Below are 9,168 nucleotides of genomic sequence, written 5' to 3' on the forward strand. Positions count from 1 at the left end.
ACCCCCCAAAACAGGCTTTGTGTGAGCAACATGGCTGTTTATTCACCCGGCTGCAGGCAGGCTAAGTCCGAAAAAAGTCAACAGAGGGCAGTAGGATAGGAGTTAGTTTTGTAAGTTTGAGGTAGTGGAAAGTTACATAAGTAACTTTAGGGTGGTATTTGGCAAGCTGGGAGGGGGTCCTAGGTTGTGGAGTCACGAAGTTGGCCAAGGTCGGCTGCAAAGTCGAAAGACCTTGTCAATTGAGGCAGGAATAAGAAACGACAGAAGAAGGTCTCAGGTTAGTTAGGTGCCACAGGTGTTGATCGTCCTTCCGTTTTCCATGTCTTCCAGCTACTTCAGGTTTTCTAATTCTGGAAGGCCCTCGGGAGGTGTGTGTGTGGGTCATGGGGGTTGCCATAGCGTCAGTGGCGCATCAGTCAGCCTAAAAGACATTACAGCTGGGACTCCCTCCCGAGCTTTCCATCTGTGCATTTAGGGCCCAGCACCCACAGGTGTCTCAGAGAGGACGCTGGGCCTGGTGCTGACTCCTGCCAGGCAGGCTCCCTGAGCCACAGAGTGGGTGGCCAGTCCCATCTAGTGGACTCATTCCCCCTGCCCAAGTGCATGGATGTGTGTCTGTGAATTGAGTGTCTGTGTTCTTGGTCCATTTATCTTTGGGGCTTTTGTGTTTTCTTACGTAATCATTTTGCATGGGTGCTTCATATAGGAAAGATGTTAGTTAATATTTGTTTAACAAAACACATTTGGGATCTATTGATTAAAAAAGAAAATGGTGATAATGACAATCCAAGGACACGGTTGAAACTGGCAGAGGCTGGGCCGAGGGCTCAGGCAGTGGTGCGTGGAAAAGGTGCTTATTGTAGTTTCGTTCTTGAGATGAAGCCAGTGAGGGCCAGGGGATGTTTCTGAACCTCTGCCCTGAGAGGAATTGGGTCGGCAAACAGAGGAGTGGGAGACTGGTTTTGTCTTGCACACACAGCCTTTCCCAGGAACAAATTCTCTCTTAAAATGCAGCATCAAGAAGTCACCTCAGAGCGGGTGCAGTGGCTCATGCCTGTAATCCCAGCACTTTGGGAGGCTGAGGTGTGGAAATTGCTTGAGCTCAGGCGTTTGAGACCAGCCTGGGCAACATGGCGAAACCCCATCTCTAAAAATACAAAAAATGAGCCAGGCATGGTAATGGGTACCTGTAATCCCAGCCACTTGGGAGGCTGAGGTATGAGAATCACTTGAACCCGGGAGGCCGAGGTTGTAGTGAGCCAAGATCACACCACTGCAGTCTAGCCTGGGTAACAGTGAGACTCTGTCTCAAAAAATAAAGATAAAAATTAAAATTGCAACCCTCCCCACTGAGCATGGTAGCTCATGCCTATAATCCCAGCACTTTGGGAAGCCAAGGCAGGAGGATTGCTTAAGCCCAGGAGTTGAAGATCAGCCTGGGCGACACAGAAAGACTCCATCTCTACAAAATACTGGAAAAAAAAAAATTAGCTGGGCATGGAGGCCTGTGCCCATAGTCCCAACTACTTGGGAAGCTGAAGCTGAAACCGAAGGATTGCCTGAGCTGGGGAGGTCTACTGCAGTGAGCTGTGATCTTGATGCTGCACTCCAGCCCAGGTAAGAGAGCAGGACCCTGTCTCAAAACTAAATGATTGCAACCCCCCTCCTTGCAGCTGCTGCTCGGCTTGGGAAAGAGTTGATTCTCCCAGCTGACTCCAGAACGTCCAGCTCTCTGTGGTTACGAGGGCTCAGAGACCATTGTTTGCGCTGGGTCCTGGGATGGGTTTACACAGGGCCACGTGCCTTCTGCTCCCTTCCACTCCCGTCTGCATTCCCTGTTTGTGGTTCTTACCATTCTGCTTGCCTGAGTCCTTGGTCTCCCCAAAAAGAGCACAGTGGAGGTCACCCCATATGCACCCCAGCATGCACAGACCAACAGCAAGCAGACATCAGGGGCGCCTAAGCTGGTCCCACTGGAGCAGCCGGCGGCCTGCAGCAGCGCTGGGCAGAGAGGGTGGTGTGCAGCCCTGCTAATAACTCACCTGTGCCCTGTGCCCCATCCGTGGGCTGTGGGGGTTCCCGCTTGCCCCTGCACCAGACATGACCTCTCACCCAAGCTCTCGCTTCCTCTCCGCTGCCCTGTGGCTATCCTCCTGGTTGTACAGTTGGCTGATCTTGGCTGTACTATAACACCCTGACAGTGTGAGGGAGGAAGCATGGGGGACTGTCACAGCCCACGAACCTGTTCACCTCCAGAAGCAGCTCCCAACAGCAGGCTCCTTCCACTAGACCCTTGGAAAGTTCACCCAGCTTGGCTGCCCCAGGCCTCAAGGGGCAGAGGATGGGGTGCAGCAGGGTGGATAGAGGTGCCTTGGGCCACGCTGAGGGGTTCAGGGCTTCACCTGGGAGGGTGTGTGCTGGGGAGACGTAGGAGGCCCCATGGCAGGAGGAAGGGACCCTCCGGGCTCCCAGCTAGGGAGGGGTGGCTTGAGTCACATGGAGACTGTGGGCTTGGGATGCTGACTCCTGGAGTGGGAGGAACTGCAGGCCCGCTGGCTGCAGGCAGAAGGTGGGGGCCACAAGAGCAGCCTGGGCAGGTCTGGGGTGAGGTGAGGATGTGACAGGGGAGGTAGCTGGAGTGTGGAGCTGCACGGGCCCATTTGAGGGACATGGGTCCCGCACAAGCGTCCACTGGACTCAGGAATCTGGGCAGTGATGCCTTGCTCCTAGCTCCAGCCTTGGGTGGCTGGACAGCACTGCACTCCAGCCTGGGTGACAGAACGAGACTCCCTGTCAGAAAAAAAATTGTTTTGTAAATACATATATATATATATATGCAGACAGTTAAGGATCAGCATGACATTTGGGAAAAGCATATAATGTGAAAAATAAACACCAAGCTAAGCATAAAACAGTTTAGAAGTTTAGAGGGAAAAGATTATGCAGGTTTTGTGTATATATATATATATATGTATATGTGTGTGTGTGTGTGTATATATATATATATATATCACTTGTATAAATATACATATCTTTGGCCGGGCACGGTGGATCACATCTTTAATCCTAGCACTTTGGGAGACCAAGGTGGGTGGATCACCCGAAGTCGTGTGTCTGAGACCAGCCTGACCAACATGGGGAAACCCTGCCTTTACTAAAAATACAAAAATCAGCCAGGCATGATGGTGAGTGCCTGTGATCCCAGCTACTCAGGAGGCTGAGGCAGAAGAATCGCTTGAACCCGGGAGGCAGAGGTTGCAGTGAGCTGAGATCGCACCACTGCACTCCAGCCTGGGCGACAGAGAGAGAGACTCCATCTCAAAAGACATATTTTGGCTCGTGCTCTTGGCTTCTGCTACCTGGGCCCCATCTTCCTTTCTGTGGCTGCCCCATCATTTTGCTGATGCCCACCCTCCGTCACTTCTTTAAATATATATAATGGGTTTTTTTGCCCATGGCATACTCTCAAGAGGTCTTAAGAACATGTTTCCTCCATGTCCTCCTACTTATGTATTTTTTGAGACAAAGTCTTGTTCTGTCTTGGAGTGCAGTGGTGAAATCTGAGCTCACTGCAACCTCCACCTCCCACATTGAAGTGATTCTCCTGCCTCAGCCTTCCAAGTAGCTGAAACTACAGGGGCACCCCACCACGTCCGGCTAATTTTTTTCACATTTTTAGTAAAGACAGGGTTTCACCATGTTGGCCAAGCTGGTCTCAAACTCCTGACCTCAAGTGATCGACCTGCCTCGGCCTCCCAAAGTGCTGGGATGACAGGTATGAGCTGCTACGCCCAGCCATGGCCTTCTAATTCTTTCTTTCTTTTTTTTTTTTTAAAGATGGGGTTTCACCTTATTGGTCAGGCTGGTCTCGAACTCCTGACCTCATGTGATCCACCCACCTCAGCCTCCCAAAGTGCTGGGATTACAGGCATGAGCCACTGTGCCCAGCACATTCTAATTAATTCTTTTGGTTTATTTTTTGAGACAAAGTTTTGCTCCCTTTACCCAGGCTGGAGTGCAGTGGCATGATCTCGGCTCACTGCAACCTCTGCCTCCTGTGTTCAAGCGATTCTCATGCCTCAGCCTCCCGAGTAGCTGGGATTACAGGCATGAACCACCATGCCCGGCTAATTTTTGTATTTTTAGTGGAAAAAGCGTTTCACTATGTTGGCCAAACTGGTCTTGACCTCCTGACCTCTGGTGATCCACCGTCTCCCCCTCAAAGTACTGGGACTACAGGTGTGAGCCACCGAGCCTGGCCATAATTATTTATTTTGTAGAGACAAGGATCTCACTGTGTTGACCAGGCTGGTCTCAAACTCCTGGTCTCAAGCAGTCCACCCTGCTTGGCCTTCCAAGCTACTAGGATTACAGGTGTGAGTCATCGAATCCAGCTTCCATGGCTTTCCTGAGAAACGGGCTGGCCAGACATGGTGGCTCACGCCTGTAATCCCAGCACTTTGGGAGGCTGAGGCGGGTGGATCATGAGGTCAAGAGATTGAGGCCATTCTGGTCAACATGGTGAAACCCCGTCTCTACTAAAAATACAAAAAATTAGCTGGGCATGGTGGCATGTGCCTGTAATTCCAGCTACTCAGGAGACTGAGGCAGGAGAATTGCCTGAACTCAGGAGGTGGAGGTTGTGGTGAGCTGAGATTGTGCCATCCCACTCCAACCTGGGTAACGAGCGAAACTCTGTCTCAAAAAAAAAAAGAGAAATGGGCTTACAAAGAAAATCTCTGAGATCTCAGGTGACCAAAAAGTTGTTTTGTTTTTTCTGGTTTTTTTTTTTTTTTTTTTTTGAGACAGAGTCTTACTCTGTCACCCAGGCTGGAGTTCAATGGTGCAATCTTGGCTTTCTGCAATGTCCATCTCCCAAGTACAAGCGATTTTTCCTGCCTCGGCCTCCTGAGTAGCTGGGATTACAGACATGCACCACCATGCCCTTCTAATTTCTGTATTTTTAGTAGAGATGGCGTTTCATCATGTTGGCCAGGCTGGTCTCGAACTCCTGACTTTGTGATCTGCCTGCCTTGGCTTCCCAAGGCGCTGGAGTTGCATGTGCCACAGTGCCCAGCTCATAAGTGTCTTTAATCTCAAACTTCATACAGCATTTGGTAAAGCATAGAATTCTGGGATAGAAATCATTTTCCATCAGCATTTTGAAGTTTCAGCTCCAGTGTCTTCCAGCTTCTGGCACTGCTGTTGAGAAGCCTGGGCCATTCCCATTTTTAGTCCTTTGTGCAAAACCTAAATTTTCTCCTCCCTGGTTTGTCTTCAGTGTTTGGAAATTTCACAATGATGTACCTTTCCCCCATTTGCCCTGAGTCCTCAGTGTGCCTTTTAAATCTGGAAACTCACATCCTCTGTTTCTTTTTAATATTTATTTATTTATTTGAAATGGAATCTCACTCTGTTGCCCATCCTGGAGTGCAGTGGTGCAATCTCAGCTCACCACAACCTCCACCTCCTGGGTTCAAGCAATTCTCCTGCCTCAGCCTCCGACACAGCTGGGACTATAGGTGCACCTCACCTTGCCCAGCTAATTTTCATATTTTAGTAGAGACAGGGTATCACTATGTTTCCCATTCTGGTCACCAACTCCTGGACTCATGAGATCCTTCTGCCTTAGCCCCACAAAGTGCTGGGATTACAGGCATCAGCCACCATGCCCAGACTTACTATTATTTTTGAGACAAAGTCTCTGTCACTCATGCTGGAGGCAATTAAATTGAACAGGCTGGACACGTTGGAACATCCTCCCTCCTTTTTTTTTTTTTTTTTTTTTTTGAGATGGAGTCTCACTCTGTTGCCCAATCTGGACTGCAGTGGCATAACCTTGACTCACTGCAACCTCCACTTCCCAGGTTCAAGTGATTCTCCTGCCTCATCCTCCTGAATAGCTGGGATTACAGGCATCTGCCACCATGCCCAGCTAGTTTTTGTATTTTTGGTAGGGATGGGGTTTTGCAATGTTGGCCAAGCTGGTCTCAAACTCCTGACTTCAGGTGATCCACCCACCTTGGCCTCCCAAAGTGCTGGGATTATAGGTGTGAGCCACTGTGCCCAGCCTATTTTTGAGACAGAGTCTCACTTTGTCACCCAGGCTGGAGTGCAGTGGCAGAATCTCTGCTCACTGAAACCTCTGCCTCCCTGGCTCAAGCGATACTCTCCCCTCAGCCTCCCAGGTAGCTGGGATTACAAGCATTCACCCCAGCCACTGGCTAATTTTTGTATTTTTATTAGAGATGGGGTTTCACCATTTTGGCCAGGCTAGTCTCAAACTCCTGACCTCAAGTGATCTGCCCAACTCGGTCTCCCAACGTGCTGGAATGACAGGCTTGAGCCACCACACCCAGCCTCCTAAGCACATTATTTAAGGATAAAAAGGCAGACATGGAAAGACTGACCTGAAACAGAAACACTGGAACAATAAACACAGGGGCATGTGAGGCTTGTGGATGCACTAGGTTGGGGATTGTTTTTATAACAGGTGCATGAACCACTTGTGTCCTCAAGACACACATAGGTCCTTGGTTAACAGAGAGAATGGAGTGGGAGGAGACCTCACACTGCACTCCCACCCAGGAGGTACTGGGCCTTGTAGGGGACACAGGGAAGGGTCATTGGGCTCCACCTGGGATATGGGAAGGGTGAGGGAGGGGACTCTACAGGGGGAAGAGAGGAAGTTTCACTCCAGAGACACCAGAGCCAGACAGCAGCAGCCCTGTTCCTGGTACAGTGGAAACTCAGGGGTGGAGAAGAGAAGTGGCAGTGGGACTGGTGCTGCCTGTTGGCTGGGACCCCCCCACACACCCCCATGGCCCGCTGTGGGTCTCATGGATATAGCACCTTCCGTGGCCCATTGTTTCAAGGCTCTGGTTCATTGCTTGTCTTCCTGGGGAAGACAGGAAGAAAGATGAAGGCATTGGAGAGATGCAGCTTTGGCCGGGCTCGGTGGCTCACGCCTGTTAATCCTAGCACTTTGGGAGGCCGAGGTGGGTGGATCACCTGAGGTCAGGAGTTCAAAACCAGCCTGGCCATCATGGTGAAACCCCATCTTTATATATATATTAAAAAAAGGGAATATTAAAAGTCTGGGCGCAGTGGCTCAAGCCTATAATCCCAGCACTTTGGGAGGTCGAGGCAGGTGGATCAAGAGGTCAAGAGTTCGAGACCATCCTGGTCAACATGGTGAAACCCTGTCTCTACTAAAAATACAAAAAAATTTAGCTGGGCGTGGTAGCACATGCCTGTAATCCCAGCTACTCAGGAGGCTGAGGCAGGAGAATTGCCTGAAACCAGGAGGTGGAGGTTGCGGTGAGCTGAGATCACGCCATTGCACTCTAGCCTGGGTAACGAGCAAAACTCCATCTCAAAAAAAAAAAAAAAAAATTAGCTGGGCGTGGTGGTGCACCCTGTAGTCCCAGCTACTTGGGAGGCTGAGGCAGGAGAATTTCTTGAACCCAGGAGGCGGTGGTTGCGGTGAGATGAGATCGTGCCATTGCACTCCAGCCTGGGTAAGAAGAGCGAAACTTCATCTCAAAAAAAGAAAATAATAATAATATAAAATTAGCCAGGCATAGTGGTGCATGCCTATAATCCCAGCTACTCTAGAGGCTGAGGCAGGAGATTGCTGGAACCTAGGAGGCAGTGAGCCGAGATCCTGCCATTGTACTCCAGCCTGGGTAACAAGAGTGAAACTCCGTTTCAAAAAAAAAGTAAAGAACCTTGCTTTCGGCCGGGCGCGGTGGCTCAAGCCTGTAATCCCAGCACTTTGGGAGGCCGAGGCGGGTGGATCACGAGGTCAAGAGATCGAGACCATCCTGGTCAACATGGTGAAACCCCGTCTCTACTAATACAAAAAATTAGCTGGGCACGGTGGCGCGTGCCTGTAATCCCAGCTACTCAGGAGGCTGAGGCAGGAGAATTGCCTGAACCCAGGAGGCGGAGATTGCGGTGAGCCGAGATCGCGCCATTGCGCTCCAGCCTGGGTATCAAGAGCGAAACTCCGTCTCAAAAAAAAAAAAAAAAAAAGAACCTTGCTTTCCGTGTCCATGTAGACATCGCCTTTCTTCTTAGAGTGAATCAACTTCCCAGCTACCGTTACTTCGAAGATCTCGGTGGCCTGGGGAGTTCCCTCGCTGGAGATGTCGAGGTGGCCAGGGAACTCATCTTCTAACTTCTTGAGCTAAAGATACTTGGACTTGTAGCCTCAAGTGCCACAATAAACGGCTCAGATGGTGAGAGCCATGGCTTGGGGCTGCCACATCCGCCGGGAAGCAGAAGCCCGGGCCACACCGAACCTCCCGCCTGGACGCACGAGGTCTGCATGAGTGCAGCAGGAACCAGTTCAGTAAGGATGGAACCTCCCTAACAATTCTTGTATCCTCAGGTGCTGAGTGTGAGCCCAAGGACTGCGCCAGCTAGTTCACCTCCACTGCTGTGTTTGCATCTGATTTGCCATTTAGTCTCCATGTGTTAAATTTGCATTTCCCTTGCTACTATGGTATTAGGTTTTATTCCTAATACTCAGAGCTAGAATACATGGCTCAAAGTGATTCATGAAGGCTTGCAGGGGTCATGTGGATCCCACCACGTGGAACGATCTTGTACACATAAGGCGCAAGTGAGCCATGCAAATGCAGAGAGGGCTGCACCAGCCAATCCGCAGGTGCAGCTGGAAGGAACAAGCAGGCGGGATAGCAAAAAGCTGGCAGGGACTGACTAGCCGCACCCAACCCAGCTCCTAGCAGTGGCTGTGATGCAGCTGTGAGTGCAGAAGAGGCCAGGAGCTCTTTTTTTTTTTTTTTTTTTTCTCCCTTTTTTTTTTTGAGACGGAGTTTCGCTCGTTACCCAGGCTGGAGTGCAATGGCGCGATCTCGGCTCACCGCAACCTCCGCCTCCTGGGTTCAGGCAATTCTCCTGCCTCAGGCTCCTGAGTAGCTGGGATTACAGGCACTCGCCACCATGCCTAGTTAATTTTTTGTATTTTTAGTAGAGACGGGGCTTCACAATGTTAACCAGGATGGTCTCGATCTCTTAACCTCGTGATCCACCCGCCTCGGCCTCCCAAAGTGCTGGGATTACAGGCGTGAGCCACAGCACCCGGCCCTCTTTTTCTTTTCTGAGATGGAGTCTCGCTCTGTCACCCAGTCTGGAGTACAA

The 9,168-nt window shown here is 50.5% G+C and overlaps 1 pseudogene; it reads right to left on the bottom strand.

Moving 5' to 3' along the window:
* Positions 1-2,108: 2,108 nt before the first annotated feature.
* LOC135273144 (selenoprotein W-like) lies at positions 2,109-8,254 on the bottom strand (annotated as a pseudogene).
* Between the last annotated feature and the right edge of the window lie 914 nt (positions 8,255-9,168).

Source organism: Aotus nancymaae, unplaced genomic scaffold (assembly GCF_030222135.1).
Source record: "Aotus nancymaae isolate 86718 unplaced genomic scaffold, 86718_ANA_hifiasm-v0.15.2.pri h1tg000286l, whole genome shotgun sequence".
NCBI classification, from domain to species: domain Eukaryota; kingdom Metazoa; phylum Chordata; class Mammalia; order Primates; family Aotidae; genus Aotus; species Aotus nancymaae.